Genomic DNA, 16438 nt, shown 5'->3' on the forward strand with positions numbered 1-16438 from the left:
TTGGAATTAAACCTGGCAAGGGACGTCAAGGGCTTCTTCAAATACATCAGTAGCAAAAGGAAGACTAGGGAGAATGTGGGCCTGCTGCTGAATGAGGTGGGTGCCCTGGTGACAGAGGATGCAGAAAAGGCGGAGTTACTGAATGCCTTCTTTAGTCTTTACTGCTAAGGCCGGCCCTCAGGAATTCCAGACCCTGGAGGGAAGAGAGAGAGTCTGGAGAAAGGAAAACTTTTCCTTGATCAAGGAGGATTGGTTTAGAGTTCATTTAGGCAACTCAACACCCACAGATCCATGGGCCCTGATGGTATTCAACCACAAGTGCTGAGGGAGCTGGCAGATGTTACTGCAAAACCACTCTGCATCATCTTTGAAAGGTCATGGAGAACAGGAGAGATGCCTTATGACTGGAGGAAAGCAAATGTCATGCCAGTCTTCAAAAAAAGGCAAGGAGGACCTGGGAAACTACAGGCCAGTCAGCCTCACCTCCATCCCTGGAAAGGTGATGGAACAGCTCATCCTGGATGTCATCTCTAAGTATGTAGAGGAAAAGAACGTTATCAGGAGTGGTCAACATGGATTCACCAAAGGGAAATCATGCTTGATCAATCTGATAGCCTTCTATGATGGTATGACTGGCTGGGTAGGTGAGCAGAGAGCAGTGGATGTTGTCTACCTCGACTTCAGCAAGGGTTTGACATTGTCTTACATAACAACCTCATAGGTAAGCTCAGGAAGGGTGGGTTAGATGAATGTACAGTGATGTGGTTTGAGAACTGGTTGAGTGGCAGAGCTCAGAGGGTTGTGATCAGCAGCACAGAGTCCAGTTGGAGGCCTGTAGCTAAGCGGTATTCCCCAGGGGTCAATACTAGGTCCAGTCTTGTTCAATATATTCATCAACAACCTAGATGATGGGACAGAGTGTACCCCCCAAACTTGCTGATGACACAAAACTGGGAGGAGCGGCTGACATGGCAGAAGGCCATGCCACCATTCAGTGAGACGTGGGCAGGCTAGAGAGCTGGTCAGAGAGGAATCTAATGAAGTTCAACAAGGGCAAGCGTAGGGTCCTGCACCTAAGGAGGAATAACCCTACACACTGGTACAGGTTATGGGTTGACCTGCTGGAAAGCAGCTCTGCAGAGAGAGACCTGGGAGTCCTGATGGACAACAAGTTGACCATGAGCCTGCAATGTGCCTTCATGGCCAAGAAGACCAATGGTATCCTGGGGTGCATTAAAAAGAGCATGGCCAGCAGGTCAATTGGGTTTATCCTTCCCCTCTACTCTGCTCTGGTGAGGCCACATCTGGAATAATGTGTCCAGTTCTGGGCTCCCCAGTTGAAGAAAGACAGGGAACTACTGGAGAGAGTCCAGCGGAGGGCTATGAAGATGATCAAGGGAATGGATCACCTCTCTTAGGATGAAAGGCTGACAGACCTGGGTCTGTTTAGCCTGGAGAAGAGAAGACTGAGAGGGGATCTCATCAATCCTTACAAATATCTAAAGAGCGGGTGTCAAGAGGATGGGACCAAACTATTTTCCGTGGTGCCTAGCAACAGGACAAGGGGCAATGGGCACAAACTGGAACACAGGAAATTCCATCTAAACATGAGGAGGGATTTCTTTACTTTAAGGCTGACAGAGCACTGGAATAGGTTGCCCAGAGAGGATGTGGAGTCTCCTTCTCTGGAAATATTCAAAGCCCTCCTGGATGCTTTCCTGTGCAACCTGCTGTAGGTGACTCTGCTTTGGCAGGGGGGTTGGATGATCTCCGAAGGTCCCTTCCAACCCCTACTGTTCTGTGATTCTGTAAATTCCTTCAGTGCCAAATTTTCAATGATCTTGGAATTGTGCAACACTGGAAGGCATACCAGTAAAAGCAAACCTGGAATATTAGCTATCTGTCAGGAATGGTGGAGTTGGAAACTTTACACAAAAAGCAAACCAACTAAAATGTAGAATATGAATCACATAACAGGGTTCATTTCAGAGACATTCTGGATACCACATGGAGAGCTAGTGATTTGTAGCTCTGTCTGGTACAGTATTCCCTCTTCTAAATTTCTGCTTTAAAGGTCTAAACACCAGCTGGGGAGATAGATGTGACCAGAGCAGTAATCTATAGGAAAAATACCTGACGACTAATAACCCTCAAATAACTGTTTCAGAACACACATAAAAATGCAATTACATAGAGAGGAAGAAAACCTAAGTTATATCAGTCAGGTGTAGGCTAGATGGAACAGATGATGCCATGAAATTTTATGTTTCTTTCCAAAACCCTTATGTGTGAGGAGCTGTGAATTATCATTCCTTTCCATCTTAGCATTTTACAGCTTTTTCAGAAATGCCACTGCTACAGTGCTGTGACCAAAGCAAAGAAGGGCACGTCTGAAAGTGCTAAATGCTGCGTTCTTTCCCAAGTGAAATATTGAGTGGCAGCATCCCTTGATCACATGCCTCTTCCTAGCCCCATAACATATTTACCAAATAAAAACATTGCTTTTGCTTGAACAGTCCACTTCCCTTCTTCTCTTCATTACACTAGTACAGTCCTTTTGCGAGAGAGGGCAATACCCTTTACACACACCGTGGATACGCAAAGTAACATGATTTGGGTTGCAAAACCATTAATTTCTTTGGTGTTCATGCACTGCAACACTGCTTTCAATCCCATGACCAGATAATATGTTTTAAAGGATGTGTTTGCTTTATTTGGTATAACAGTGAGCAGTACTCAATTCTCACTCAAGTGAGTTGTTCAATTTTAATTTTATTTTCATGATGCAATGTTTGGTGCAAGCCGTTTTCACTGAAAGAAAATTCAGACTTTGATCTCAAGACAGAAATATTCATTTCTTCCTGGGCATATTGATGCCCTTTTTTACGAGTATGTTGGGATTCACAAATGTTAATTGATCTTCACAAAACACCTGTGGCATGAGAAAGTATGATTGGTTTTGATTTCTAATTGAAGAAAAAAAAAAAGCACAGATAATTGAGGTCAAAATACATCTACTTGGGTGCTCAGAATATGCCTGTGAGCTGAAAAATTCCTTTATTGTGATCTGCTCTCAGTGATACAAGTAAATAGCTGACCTTGACGATTTGTGGTTGCATCAAAACTGTTCCAGTAAAAGACTCACTGTCATGGATTTAGAATCATAGAATCATAGAATTGTCTAGGTTGGAAGACACCCTTGGGATCATCGAGCCCAACCATCTACCCTACTCTACAAAGTTCTCCCCTACACCATATCCCCCAACACCACATCTAAACGTCTCAAACACATCCAGGGATGGTGACTCAACCACCTCCCTGGGCAGCCTATTCCAATGCCCGACCACTCTTTCTGTGAAAAATTCTTTCCTAATGTTCAGAAAAAAAACCATTCCCTCTTGTTCTGTCATTAATTACCTGTGAGAAGAGACCAGCACCAACCTTTGACACATTAGGCAGGCGGAAGATGCCCAAATGCTGAGAAAGAGCCTTTACCAACGTAATGATAGTGCAGAAAAGAAGCATTCTTTTAAAAGTCTCTCATCAATGATCTGAGGGCACACTTGGCACAGTGCAACCCACTGGCCAATGCTGAAATAACAAAGTGAGGAAAGACATGTCTTTTTAAAAAGCCACGCAGAAAAACCTTGCAAGGCAAAGGTAAAGGTGATAAAGCAGCATGCAGGCTCAGATGCAAAATTCTGATGTATTCAGTGAGATAAAAGATGCCTGTCACAAACGGGCTTGTGTAATCATCCAGGCATGATTCAGTCACTCCCACCTGAGCATTGGCATTGCACGACACTGGGGATCCACAGAGATCTCTAACAAAACTTCCATTGGCCTTTAGTCATTAGCCATTGGCCTTTATTTTACTTTTTTTTTTTTTCCATTTTCAGAAATCTTAATATTTCTCATAGCAAATTCGCACCTAGATCCGGATCTGATTCTCCTGTAAAATGAAGGTATTCAGAACAAAGAATGAAATCATTGTGCTGGTGAATCAGTGGAAGTATTTAAATTTCATTTCAGCCAGGATTTTATGTCACTGTCTGGGGCTGATCTTGGCAAACTCCACACATGAACAGCTAATTAATGGAAACCCCCTCCCTGAACAACACAGGAATTAAATGCAGATGGTAAAAGGAAGTTCTTTTAGACCTGGCAGAATTAAAAGATTTTCATTAAGTAACCTCATTGGGAAACAAAGGCAAATACATTGATATCTATGGTCCTGTTGTATTAATTTTCCAGCTTTTTGAATGGTTCTGCTTTAACTCCAAGTATATTAAGTTCAAAAGTTCAGGTATTTTCCAGCTTTTATTCCACTGCCATGATATTTTCAGTTCTAATAATTTAAATTCACCGTGTTTTGTCTGGATTTGCAAATAATTTAATTAGGGAAACACAAACAATCCTAGTGACTTATATAACTTAGCAACCATCATCACTTCTGAAGTTCAACTATTCACAATGAATTACTCACAAGACATTCACATGGAAAACTTGTTTTGAAGAAATACACAAATCATTTCAGACATCCAATCTCAGAGCTTCATAATCAGCTCATAACGGAAGCAGACACAATTAGACTAATTGTTCATTATAAATTATTCACTCAGCTCTACACTTGCTAATCTAATGTCAATTGATGTTTCTGTGTGAAAGGAGGAAGAAATAGCACTTTGTAGACTGACGAGCTTCAGACATCAGATACTGTTTGTTGTGATTTATGACAGCTTCACATCAGCAGATGCCTGAACTATAAATTGAGCCGAATCCCCATTCACAGTCCCTGCCGCCTGGAGGTGATACAGCTATGACACGCCGATAGAAACTCAAGATCCAGAACACATTACAGCTAAATAAAATGTGCATTACTCTGTAACTTAAAGGATAAATTGGCTTCAAAGGATATTCTCTTTTCTTCCTGCCAGTGATTAATAGCTACTTTTCTTTTTTCAAGCAAGTTGCTACTATTTTTTGCAATCTGATTTGAATTAAGAACTACCTCCCAGAGGGGACAAGGAGCAAAGCTGTCTTCTCTAGGAAGACAGTTGTCAGAGTTCAAGTAACAAGTCCTGCAGGCATTCAAAACAGTAGAGAAAACAACCGATCAACTGGAAAGTACTGTGCATAAATAGACTGAGGAGGCTATTTGTTTTATTTATGCATGTAAATAAATGCATATGCATATGTATATGGAAATGGAAATGAAAACAGTAGTCAGATCCCTCTGCAACGTGATATTTAGCTTATCTTTCACAGAATCTGCTCAGTGAGTTTGGTTCCCAGTCACAGGGCTTCTTCACTTTTCCTTGAGATGTTGAAGATCATTATTAGAGACTGACACATTGAGCTCCAAAGTTTTCTTGGAATACACACACACACAAAAAAAAAAACATTAAAAAAGAATGTCTTTATGGGATGGCTTTGTGAAATACCCAAGCGTACCTCGCACATCTCATATTACCTATGGCTGCAACAGGGAGAGGTGGGCAGCAGATAAGAGAATCCACCTCCAAGTTCAAAACAACCCCCCTACCCCCTCACCTGGGCAGCTGACAAAAGAAAATTTGAAACATCCTAGTGAAGTCTGGTTTATCAGCTTAATGGCTATTTCACCACCTATAGAGTAATCCTGTCTCTCATTGCTCAGAAGGTTAACAACAGATAGATACCACGGCTTGTTAAATAGAAAATATTCTTTATAAAAATTTGCTCTGTTTGTTATCTCCCCCGCACAGAGAGTGGAGGGAGCCTGGAGGGTGCTGATAAAAAGGATTGTGCTATACAAATGAATGGAAAGGTGCTGCGCCCAACCTTTAAAACTTGTCACTCAGACTAAGCAATTCATTGTGCAGATAAGCTATTTCTATGGAGGCCATTTAAAGGGGGAATGCTTGAATACTCTTCCTTTTCAGGAAGGGCAGGGAAGAGAATTGAGGCACATTTGAAGAAGATGGGGACTAAATACAAACTGTGTGGCCAAAAGTCAAGATATTGTTTGTATCGTCACTGCTCCCTTTTTTCTAGCATATGCCTCATCTCTTAAATGAATTAATCATTTTTTAGTCACTTCATCCCAAACTGAAATGCTCGTTTCCTGAAAAAACTATATGTTTTTAGTGGCATAAGAAAGGGGTTTTAAAAAGTTCAGCTGTGTCTTTCCTAAAGAATATGCATCATATATTCTAAAGAACTTGTAAGATTGTCACAGATGTGATGTGACCACGGTATATAATGTTATTCACATAAACGAATTAAAGGTGTACATTGCAAACCCCTGCAGCACAGGAACAGCTTGTGCTCTTTGCTGGGCTCACCCACTGTATGCAAAGCACTAAGCAGAATTTCACCTGCTGTCTGTCTACGAAACTTGATCACTTGTCTCAAATAATTGTAAAGTACCAATGCCAAGTAATTTCAGATTGTTGCTTCTTTTTCCACACGAGTATCCAGATCCTCAGCAGGGTAAATGCAACAAAGTTATCGAACAACAGTTATTACTGGACAAGAATCTGACCTAAGATCTTAGCAAGAACACCTAGGAATAAGTCATATTTACAGCATCTATAAGATGTCTTTTAAATGCAGCTTTCCAGTAGATCTTTAAAGACATATTCACTGTTCCTCTGAAGCTACCTCAGGTTCTTTACAAAATAAGTGATTGTGCACATTCAGATGTATTAAATGTCAATTTGCTATGTATTAGACTATTTTCTTTGTTGTTCTCAACACGGTACTGCCTGTTCTGAATCTGCAAAGACCATGTTCATTCGATCTCAGCTGTTTACAGATATCCAAACCACAGCCTCGATCCATCCCCTTTAAGTCAATGGCAGAACACTGAACTACAGAGCATGGATTTAGCCAGCCTTGTACTGATGTGCTAACACCCACAGGAAAGGGATATTCCTTAGGCAAAGAAGTCCTTCAGCTTGTGAAAACTCCCTACCACATGGGACTGCACTTACTATAAATAATGAGGCTATACACAAGCATAAAAATATGCAAGGATAAAGCAGGTTTCAAGACAAGAAAAGAAGTAACAAGATGCATGCTCTTTACTAGTTAAGTATTTCAAAGAGAGAAAATGGAGGGACACATAATTAACCTCTAAAGAGCTATCCTCTGCCTGACTTTGTAGTTAAAGCCACATACTTACTTGACTTTGGATGTACTTGTTCAGCAATACCCCTGTCTTCACTTTCTTGTCTTCAACAGTCTGGTGAACATAATCTGTTTCTTTCACATTTATTGTCAGTTCCACTTTCTGGCTTATATGGATGAACTCCTTTATCCATTCTTGTAGTTCTCATCAGCTTTGCACAGAGGCAAAATGTGATCCAGAAACCTGAAATGATTCAGTAATGTTACTACTTCTACATTTTCTTTTTGTTTCTAAAACCCCCAACTCTTTGCAAGAAAAATATATTTCATCCTTCAGTATTTTTTTCTGTACAAAGCAAAAAGTCTTAATTTAGCAGAACAGTTTCTAATATCATATATATTTTATGTCCAATAACAAAGAATTTATTTTAGATTCTGAAAAGTAAGTATACATACAGTGAGAGAGAGAAAGAGAGCTTATTAGGTGTATTTCAGTGGTCCAGTCATGACTGTGTATAGGCACCTCCCAGTCTATTCTCACAATCACTCTGTGAGGAAAATGAGTATGATTTCTACTTCACAGTTAGGGATTCAAGATCCAGAGGGGATAGAAAGTTGTTTCTATGATGTAGTTTAGTCTGCTTAGTCTTCCTGACCACTCAGTGCAGAGAGAGAGACTTTCTTCCATAGGGTAAAACAAACACTCAAGTTAGGATCCTGGTTTTCATTGTCACTGGAGAAACTTCTGTCTTCCCTCCATGATTATACAGGAAAATTTGTGCTTCCCGAAGTCAGCATTTAAGACAGGTGCATAGAATGAGGTGTTGAGAATGCAATAAGTGCCAAAAATTACCATCCCCAGTCTGAGAAGAAGTAAGAGCTGAAGCCAAGATTCCTTTGCATGTCTTCTGTATGTCTGTCTTGGCTTGCTAGCTCTTTTGCTAGGGAACCATTGACTGATGATGTCTGCTGTCCCCAGTGCTTAATGAGGCCTGGTCCATGTTCTGTGATAATACAAATAATAAATAGTGGGCCTACCAAACAGAAAATTGTAATTTTCAGAGATGCAAGACAGACAGATGTGTCTAAGGGACCTGGAGCAATCCCAGATGGATTAACCCTAAGTGCAGGAAGATTTCCAAAGGGAGACATTTCTGAAAAACAAAATGTCTCTCCTTTGTTGAACTTATTTCTTGTTGTACTTGTGTTTCTGTTCCTACAGAATGATGCAAAAATTCCTACTAATGCCTCCTAGCCTTCTGGGAATGCTCTCGATGGCTGGCAGATGGTGGCCGATGGCTGTGGAAGTGTTGAAACAAATATTTTCAAAGCTCTACACACAAAGATACAGACACAGAAATGTTGTGCCTTGGAGGTTTCTAACACTGATCATTTAAGATTAGCCATCCGCTTTCAAGCAATTATACCAGTCATTCTATTATTTATTGTACATTTCTAGTGATTAATCTACATCTCTGTTGGTAGGAAACTGTCTAAGTAACAAAAAACCTGTCTCTGTAGGGAGTTTTGCCTGAAAGTCTGTTCACAGACAGAACCTGCAGACAGCCTTCTAATCTCAAGAGCAACTTTGGTCTTTCAATTATTTCACTGATAAACCAGAAATTAATTTTCAGAGCTTCAGTAATTTTATCTGTTCCTTGCAAGAACTGTTGTTGGGTTGGGGTTTTTTAACTTAAAATAACACATTAATTCCTTTATGTATCATGGCATTGGTACAACTTTGGGTTTCGTTTGGGTTTTTTTTTTACTGGCCTAAATGTATTAAGAAATTTTCATGTGAATGTGTGTTGAGTGTCTTACAATGGATCAATTAGAAATCACTGCAGCATCCAGGTCTGGGTACTAAATGATTGCTTGAGGAAATGAAAGTTGGGGTGAAAAACTGAAGAAATACTGAGATTTTCTAATGTAAGTCTAAATAAGCTATGATAACCCACCCATTTGGGACTAAATTAAGGTACTCTATGTATAAAACATAGCAAAATAAGCTTATATTTTAAGAACTTTACAGAAAGAATCTCACTCGTGGTTCTCCAGCGGGTCACCTACAGGAAAGTACAAAAGGCTTACGTGGCCGTACGACACATATTGTGTGTGTACAGTTTTTTACAGCCGCAAGGCGTCTCCTCCCAAGGGCACAGTGAATCCTCTCAAGACTGTTCTAGAAATTTATTCTGCAGGCTTAAAATGCCATTTCCACCCTCCCTTCCCACATAGAATAACACTACTTTTCCCAGAGAAGGAGTCATCCAAGCTACTGTCTTTCCAGATTGGTGGGAAGGGAGTACTGAAATCATTTGGCATGCTGGTGAAGCAAGGTGTCGCTTTACATTGTGTTGCGTGTGAGTGGCAGTGCCATACTGAAATACTGCCTGCTTGAATGCCAAAATGCAAGGCAGAGCCATCCAAACCAAGATTTTTTGCACGTTTTTCAGATGAATCATGAACTGAGCCAAATCTCTAAACTAAGCCCAGTTTCTGCAAGCAGCCTGAGCAGGTTAAAGGTGAGAGGGCTTCCTCACATCTGGCTGGATGCAGAGGATATAACAGAATAAGAAAACTAGGAGCCACACTGTGCCCTTTGGAAACTCCCTTCTTCTCCCATGCTTCAAAGGGCTCTTAACTTCTGCTGGTCCCAGGCAGGACAGCCGATCTCCCTATCTCTGAACCAGACAGCCTGGTTATGCCAGTGCTTCATCCACCCCTATTCCTACAAGTACACTTGCAGGAAATAACAAACGCGAAGACCTAGCTAAGTAGCCCTTTCACAGCCATCCCAGATGAGAAACAGTGTCCAGAGCGCTCAGTTCTTTTTCATTCCCTCCATTGGGAGAGCCAGGCATCAGCCAACCCACTGACAATTTCTAAATGTGTTCCACTAGCCTATATAAGATATTTTTTTAGCATCGAAACGTGTTGCTGATATTACTCTATGTATTTTTATTCCCGTTTCTTCTGGCCAAACTCCTGGTTGCCACTTGCTAAGAAACACAAATGAAAGCTGGCAGGAAATGGTATTTTGAATAAACCAAACCTGATAGGAAATCACCCATGCTCTGTCCTTTTTGTCTGGTTGTGTAAGAGAAGACTGACAGAAAACAGCTGAGCTGAGTCTCTCCTTTGTCTTTGGTGCCAATTAAATTAAACGAAGTCTACAATTCTGATAGTTGAGCAGGGACTATATTAATGGATCTGGAAAAATAAAGTGCCTTCTGCAAAGTCCATGAGGTTTTGGGCTCCAGCTGTGCTTAAAATGGACACATCATTATATGAACATTAGATATACAGTTGACTTCCAGATGAAAGTCAGTCAAGAGGGTGGGGGTCCAAATTTCTTCATTATCTGCTCAGCACTCAGTGCCACTGCATAATTATTTTTACACTCAGAGCACTAAGTGGAATGGAAAAGGCATATTTCATAACACCCTTCAGTAGTTAATGGATGTGATTGAAAGACATTTCTTCAGTAGGGCTTTCTGCCTTATCATACTTGCTCTACTTTTTCAGCTTGTTCCGGGGGAATGTTTTTTGGCATTTGTCAGCGTAATTTCAAATATCTCTTTCCTACAGTTCAGTATCAGAGGATATGACTAAGTTTCTTCATTATAATAGATCTTCATCTAATTGAAAAGCCTGGCAGGAATATATGATACTTTCCTACTAAACAAATTTGGTGGTTTTGAGCTCACCTGTCCTCATGATTTTCTTATTATTATTCACTTATATTATCCAGAGGAGAAAGCTTTGATTAAAGCAATTTCAAGATCTTAAAATGCCTTGAACATAAAAACAATCATATCCAGCTGCAAATAGTCATTCGAATTTTCTGGTATTTCAGGTTCCTGATTGATTAATTAGAAAGTCAAGACCTGGGTATTTTTATCTGATTGTGCCCTTCTAGTCCATTAGTACAGAACACATACCAGGGGTTAAACAGTGCTGGTGTTTAAAACTGACATACCTGCTCCTTCCTCCTCCTCGCTGAATCTGCTGATATTTCCCCACCAGAGTGCTGAGTAATCATACAATCATAGAACTGTCTAGGTTGGAAGGGACCTTTAAGATCAAGTCCAACCATCAACCTAACATGGCCAAAACTACCACTAAACCATGTCCCTCAGCACCACGTCTACCTGTGTTCTAAATACCTCCAGGGGTGGTGATTCCACCACTTCCCTGGGCAGCCTGATAACCCTTTTGGTGAAGAATTTTTTCCTAATATCCAATCTGCCCCTCCCCTGGTGCAACATGAGGCCATTTCCTCTTGTCCTATCTCTTGTTACTTGAGAGAAGAGACAAATCCCCACCTCCCTACAACCTCCTTTCAGATAGTTGTAGAGAAAGATGAGGTCTCCTCAGCCTCCTTTTCTCCAGACTTAACAACCCCATTTCCCTCAGCCACTCCTCATAAGACTTGTTCTCAGTGAAACCCATTAGTTATGGAATTCATCCCAGAAATTTAGCATTTTTTCATCTTTTACGATCACCATTTTCACTAGGGTTTTAAATGCTGGTTTCTATAGGCATATACAGAATTAGAGAGACTGGCTCCTTTCTGCTCTTCAACAGCATCAGGCAGAAAAAAATACACAAAATGGAAGAATTCAGCATAGTTTGATTCTGACAGTAAAAAATGAAGAAGTTGCTACAGAAGTTATCAGTGATTGTGGAGTAATTTACTGTTGTCTGACCTATCGTTTTTTATTGTGTCTATCTGAGGTACTTCCAGAGCTCCCACACCTATCGAGTGCCTTAGTTATCTGGCTACAGGTCAGTGCCTGGCTCAGGTGGATATAAGATCTTTCTACCAGTGAGGGTTAGGACTCCACCCTGGGTATAGCTGCTGCAGAGAGTGGATCGCTCTTTTAAAAGGAAACCAATATGACAGCTAGCGGGTAGGACACAAACTCAGGCAGTAGCCATGGGAGACGTTCACCTTAAAGCAAAGAGAATATAAGCTCCTCTTTAAGTCTAACATAAGATAACGTGTAACTCTGAGGCTATAGAAGAGGTTGGGGAAGTAAGGCCTTTGTGTTAGAACTACTCTCTCCTCCAGGATTATTTATGTATTTTGTGATAAACAAGCAGATATTTTCCCGGAAAATAAATAGTTATTATTGTTCTTTTGACCAGGCAATTCCATGCATTCAAATGAATGACACATATTCCTTAAGCTATTAGTTTATTCTGAAATAAACATATTTTTTTGCCTTGTTCAGAAGTTGCTTAGCTCTGTTCTTCTGAGATAAGGGTTCAAATTATTCCTGTTGCTTTGCCCTATGGCTTTTCTGTGAGTGAAGCTTCAGTTAACCCTCATTTCCTCATTAGCATATACTGCACTTCCTCTTTGCTCCTCCCTTTTCTTCTCCTGATTACATGATTTTCAACCCAATAATGTCAGAATTTCACCTGCTGGTGAATGGGCTTTTTTGGTATTCGTTTCTGGAAACCATTTATAACACAGGATGCCAAGGGTCACCTAACAACAGTGCAGGTGATCATCTGGCTATTTATCTTGGATATAACTTATACTAAAGGGTTGGAGGAATATCCACTCTGTTATATTTGAACTCTAGAAAAGGAGGAGTGGGGAAAAGTATGACTATAGAAAGAAATTGATAAGCCCCCAAGCCCTGTTTTATCTTTTCAAAGGCTCCATCCCACATCCTTTCCTGATTGTGGTTTTGTTCAGCTCTGATTTTAGTTCCTAGGGCAGCAACAACACGTGTGTGAATTGTCACCCTGAGAACAAAGCAAGGCAGCAACCTAATATTGATACTAGTTTCAGGCATTTCGCTTGCAAGAATTAAGGCTTTATCAAATATTAGGATACAATGCTGGATTTTTGTCAGAATTATAAAAAGCTTGTAATGAATGCATTAAGTTTATTAAAAACCATTTCCTGATGCCTGTTAGTAATGTGCTAAGACAATCTGTTACTCATACAACACAGGTTACAGCAAAAGGGTTCACGGTCCTAAGGCAGGGATAAAATCTTTTAGGAAAAGAGGAATGGGCGCTGTTTAAGTTTTTAGTTATAGGTGCTTGAAATATGAATTTAATATAAGCTCCTTCTTTCTGTGTTTGCTACTTGGCTGCAGGAATAGTTTGATTTCATTTCTACAAAGTAAGCTGGCTGACTTGTTTAGAAAGGATTTTATGTGATCATATTCTTGCCCATAGCTTGCTTATTAACTGTCTCAGGCCAGCCTTGCTTTTGGCATTCTTTACTTATAACTTGCTGTTTATACAGTGCTGCTACCATCTTAAATCCCAGGGTATTCATTTGGTTGTTTCCACCATCCAATCACACTCATAAGAAAAAGGAAAAGGACTTGAGTAAGTTTTATAGAAGTGAAAATTCATGCAAACACAGTCATTTGAGAATTCGCAACACTTTCGGGGCAAACGCATATTGGCATGATTAATTTTAAATTTTTTAATGAATGTTATTGCTAAAAAAAATGCAGCTTGTATGAATATTCATGGGAGCAAATAAACTTTCAAATACCAGACTGAACTAATTTCATTAGAATGTATTTTCATAATGGCATTTTAAAGTAGTCTCACAGCTCTCATGTAAATTATTTAATTTTTTTAAAGCATTATTAGTTCCCTCCCCATCTGCTAGTAGAATAATATATCACTGGTTCTCTGAATAATAGTGAATAAAGTAAAGTTACCATAACAACTCTTAAAATACATACAAATAAGAGACCTGCATATATTCTACAAGGCTAGGTCTAGATTTGTATCATATTTTGGAGAATGTAATTATAAAAAGTTACTTTTGCATGTTAGTACCCAAATACATTGGTTGCTCAAAAAGATGAGATGGTGGATCATCTAATCCCAAGATAAAACTTGAGTTACAGAGGCACTGTACTGCCAGAGAATGTCTCCCTTCACACCAAAGTTTTATTTGGGGGGTCTGAACTTGTTGACTGAGGCAAGCCAGCTGACTGTGCCTTAAGCACTTCAGTGAGCAGCCACTGTCTGCTTTGCCAGCAGATTTGTGGGATGGCAGCCTCAAAGAGTGAGATGAAAACTAGCATCTGGGAGCTCCCACTTCCACCAGCACATCTGAATCCAGAGGAGGATATTTGTTAAGAGGCCAAGATGCTGAGGGGAGTCATCTTATACTATCGTATAAGGCAGCAGAGTTAAGATGACAAGCTTTTCAGTGGGGATCTGCATTAAGACTGAAAACAGATTTGACATTTCTGTTAGAGCTTCGATAGCATTAAGTCAGAAATGACTGAAAGGAGGCACACAGGACTGAGTTTGCTGGCACTGACCTGTTGTTCACAAGAATCCAAATGTCTATGCACGCTCCTGTTTCCTAAAAATACAAATACAGCATACAGGATTCCTCTAATGTGACCATAATGATGTGAAATCTCTCATACGCGCAGCACCGCTCTGTTGCTGGAGCCAGCAGAGCAAGCGGTGGCAACAGCAGCCATCGCCCTGTGTGCAGCCCAGCTGCAGGAGGGTGATGGCTCCGACCCTTCCCATTGCCTTCACAGCAGAGGTCTGCAGCTGGCAGGAGGGCTGGGTGGTATGCCAGCCTCAGGAGAAGGCTCTCACACCCTCACAGCCTGCTGCTATGGGCTGTCTCTTTTCAACTGCTTTCCCTAGTCCATCTACTCTGCAATTTATCCTCATCAAAATTCTCTATTCTTACCTTCAGCTCGTTCTCCCCCTTCTTCTCACCTCTGGTTTCTGTATTCCAGGTCTCTGATCCCAATCAAGTGAGGGGGAGACAAAGCAGTGTTTCAAATGAAGAAATACGAATTGGAAATGGTGGGCTGCTCTTCACCATCCCAGATCTATTTGTCACAAACGATGAATACCTCCAAAAGCAGGTATGTGTTATGAAATGACATAAGTCAGAACCTGTGGGAGAATTTTTAGAGATCAGTGGTCACCCTGTGAGCACCCCAAGCACTGAGGACTTGTTGACAACAGTGTAAGCTTCAAGGAATGTAGAAGGTCAAATTGTGTTTTGTGAATGGCTGAGTTATGTGGAGGGAGGAAAGAACTGTTGCTGAATGTACGGATAAGCAGGATTTTAATTAAAACATAGAAGTAGATAACTATGCGAGTGAACAGCTGGGGCTAGCCAATCATATAGTAGAGATGCTTGCTTGAACTATGCATGTAACCAATTGTTGCTTGAGTGTTGCGTGGCGCGGGAGAAAACTGTCTATATTAGCTGAGCTATCTGTGCAATAAAGTGGCATTTACCCTGATCATATTGGTCGTGGTGTATCTGTCCGAGCTTCCGTGTCAACAAGAACCCACTCTGAGCAGTACTAATAACCCAGTCAGTAACCCACGTTAACTCTTATCAAATAACACCCTGTGATTGTGAGGATTTCTCTGTTGTTCAGAGCTAAAAGTACAGCCAGGTCTGTCATGATGCTGCTTGTCCTGATCTGATGATAAACTTCCATATAGTTATTCCTGGTTTGGGTATTTCTCTTGTGAATCACATTTATTCCCTCTCTGAGCTCCTCTTATGCCTGTCTTTTCCCTATCCACACATAAGCCAATCCTTTTGCCAACTATGATGGCTCCCTTAGCGAATGGGTCTATTTCATACATATCATTACAGATTGTATTTTGATGAGTGTTTCTCTTATTGATTTGGAAATAAATTTATCTCCTTCTCAGAAAGCTGCTTATAATGTGTTTCTTAAAGAGCATGCACATTGTTTCAACAAGCAGCTCACAACTTTCCTGCCCCTGTTTCTCCTTTCCTTACTACTGCAGCTCTTCAGTGAAACCATCCCAGCTGCAAACAGCAAACAGAAGGTCAGTAGCTTTACTGTTAAGATGGCTGTAAGCTTTTTGGGAAAGGCTTGAAGTGTGGAAGAGTTTGTAACAGCTTCGTGGATAAACCTCATGATGTTTCTGTTGACAAAGGCCAGGCCAAGATAACGTCCTCATAGACACCAGCACCTACTTGCATGCTACCTAGCTCTCCATCCTCATCGGTTCCCCACTCCCAGCTGATACCATGGCTATTGGCATTCCAGCCATTTGGGCATTTATTTCTAGGCTGCCAACACAGGACTGTTCAGCATTTTCAGATCTTGTTGTGAGTGTTGGTCAGAAACAGGAATGTTAAGCCTGTTGACTTGCTCAAATTCAATCAGAGACTTGTAAAAAACTGAGTAAATTATTTTTTCTAGATCTGTTTGATTAAATTGTACCGTGTTGACCAAATGATGCCAAGTAAGCTTTTCTGATAATTGACCAGCTTTACTAAGATGAAAGTCAAGATTAACAGCAGGAA

This window comes from Charadrius vociferus, unplaced genomic scaffold, assembly GCF_000708025.1.
Source record: "Charadrius vociferus isolate BGI_N301 unplaced genomic scaffold, ASM70802v2 scaffold90, whole genome shotgun sequence".
Taxonomy (NCBI): Eukaryota; Metazoa; Chordata; class Aves; order Charadriiformes; family Charadriidae; genus Charadrius; species Charadrius vociferus.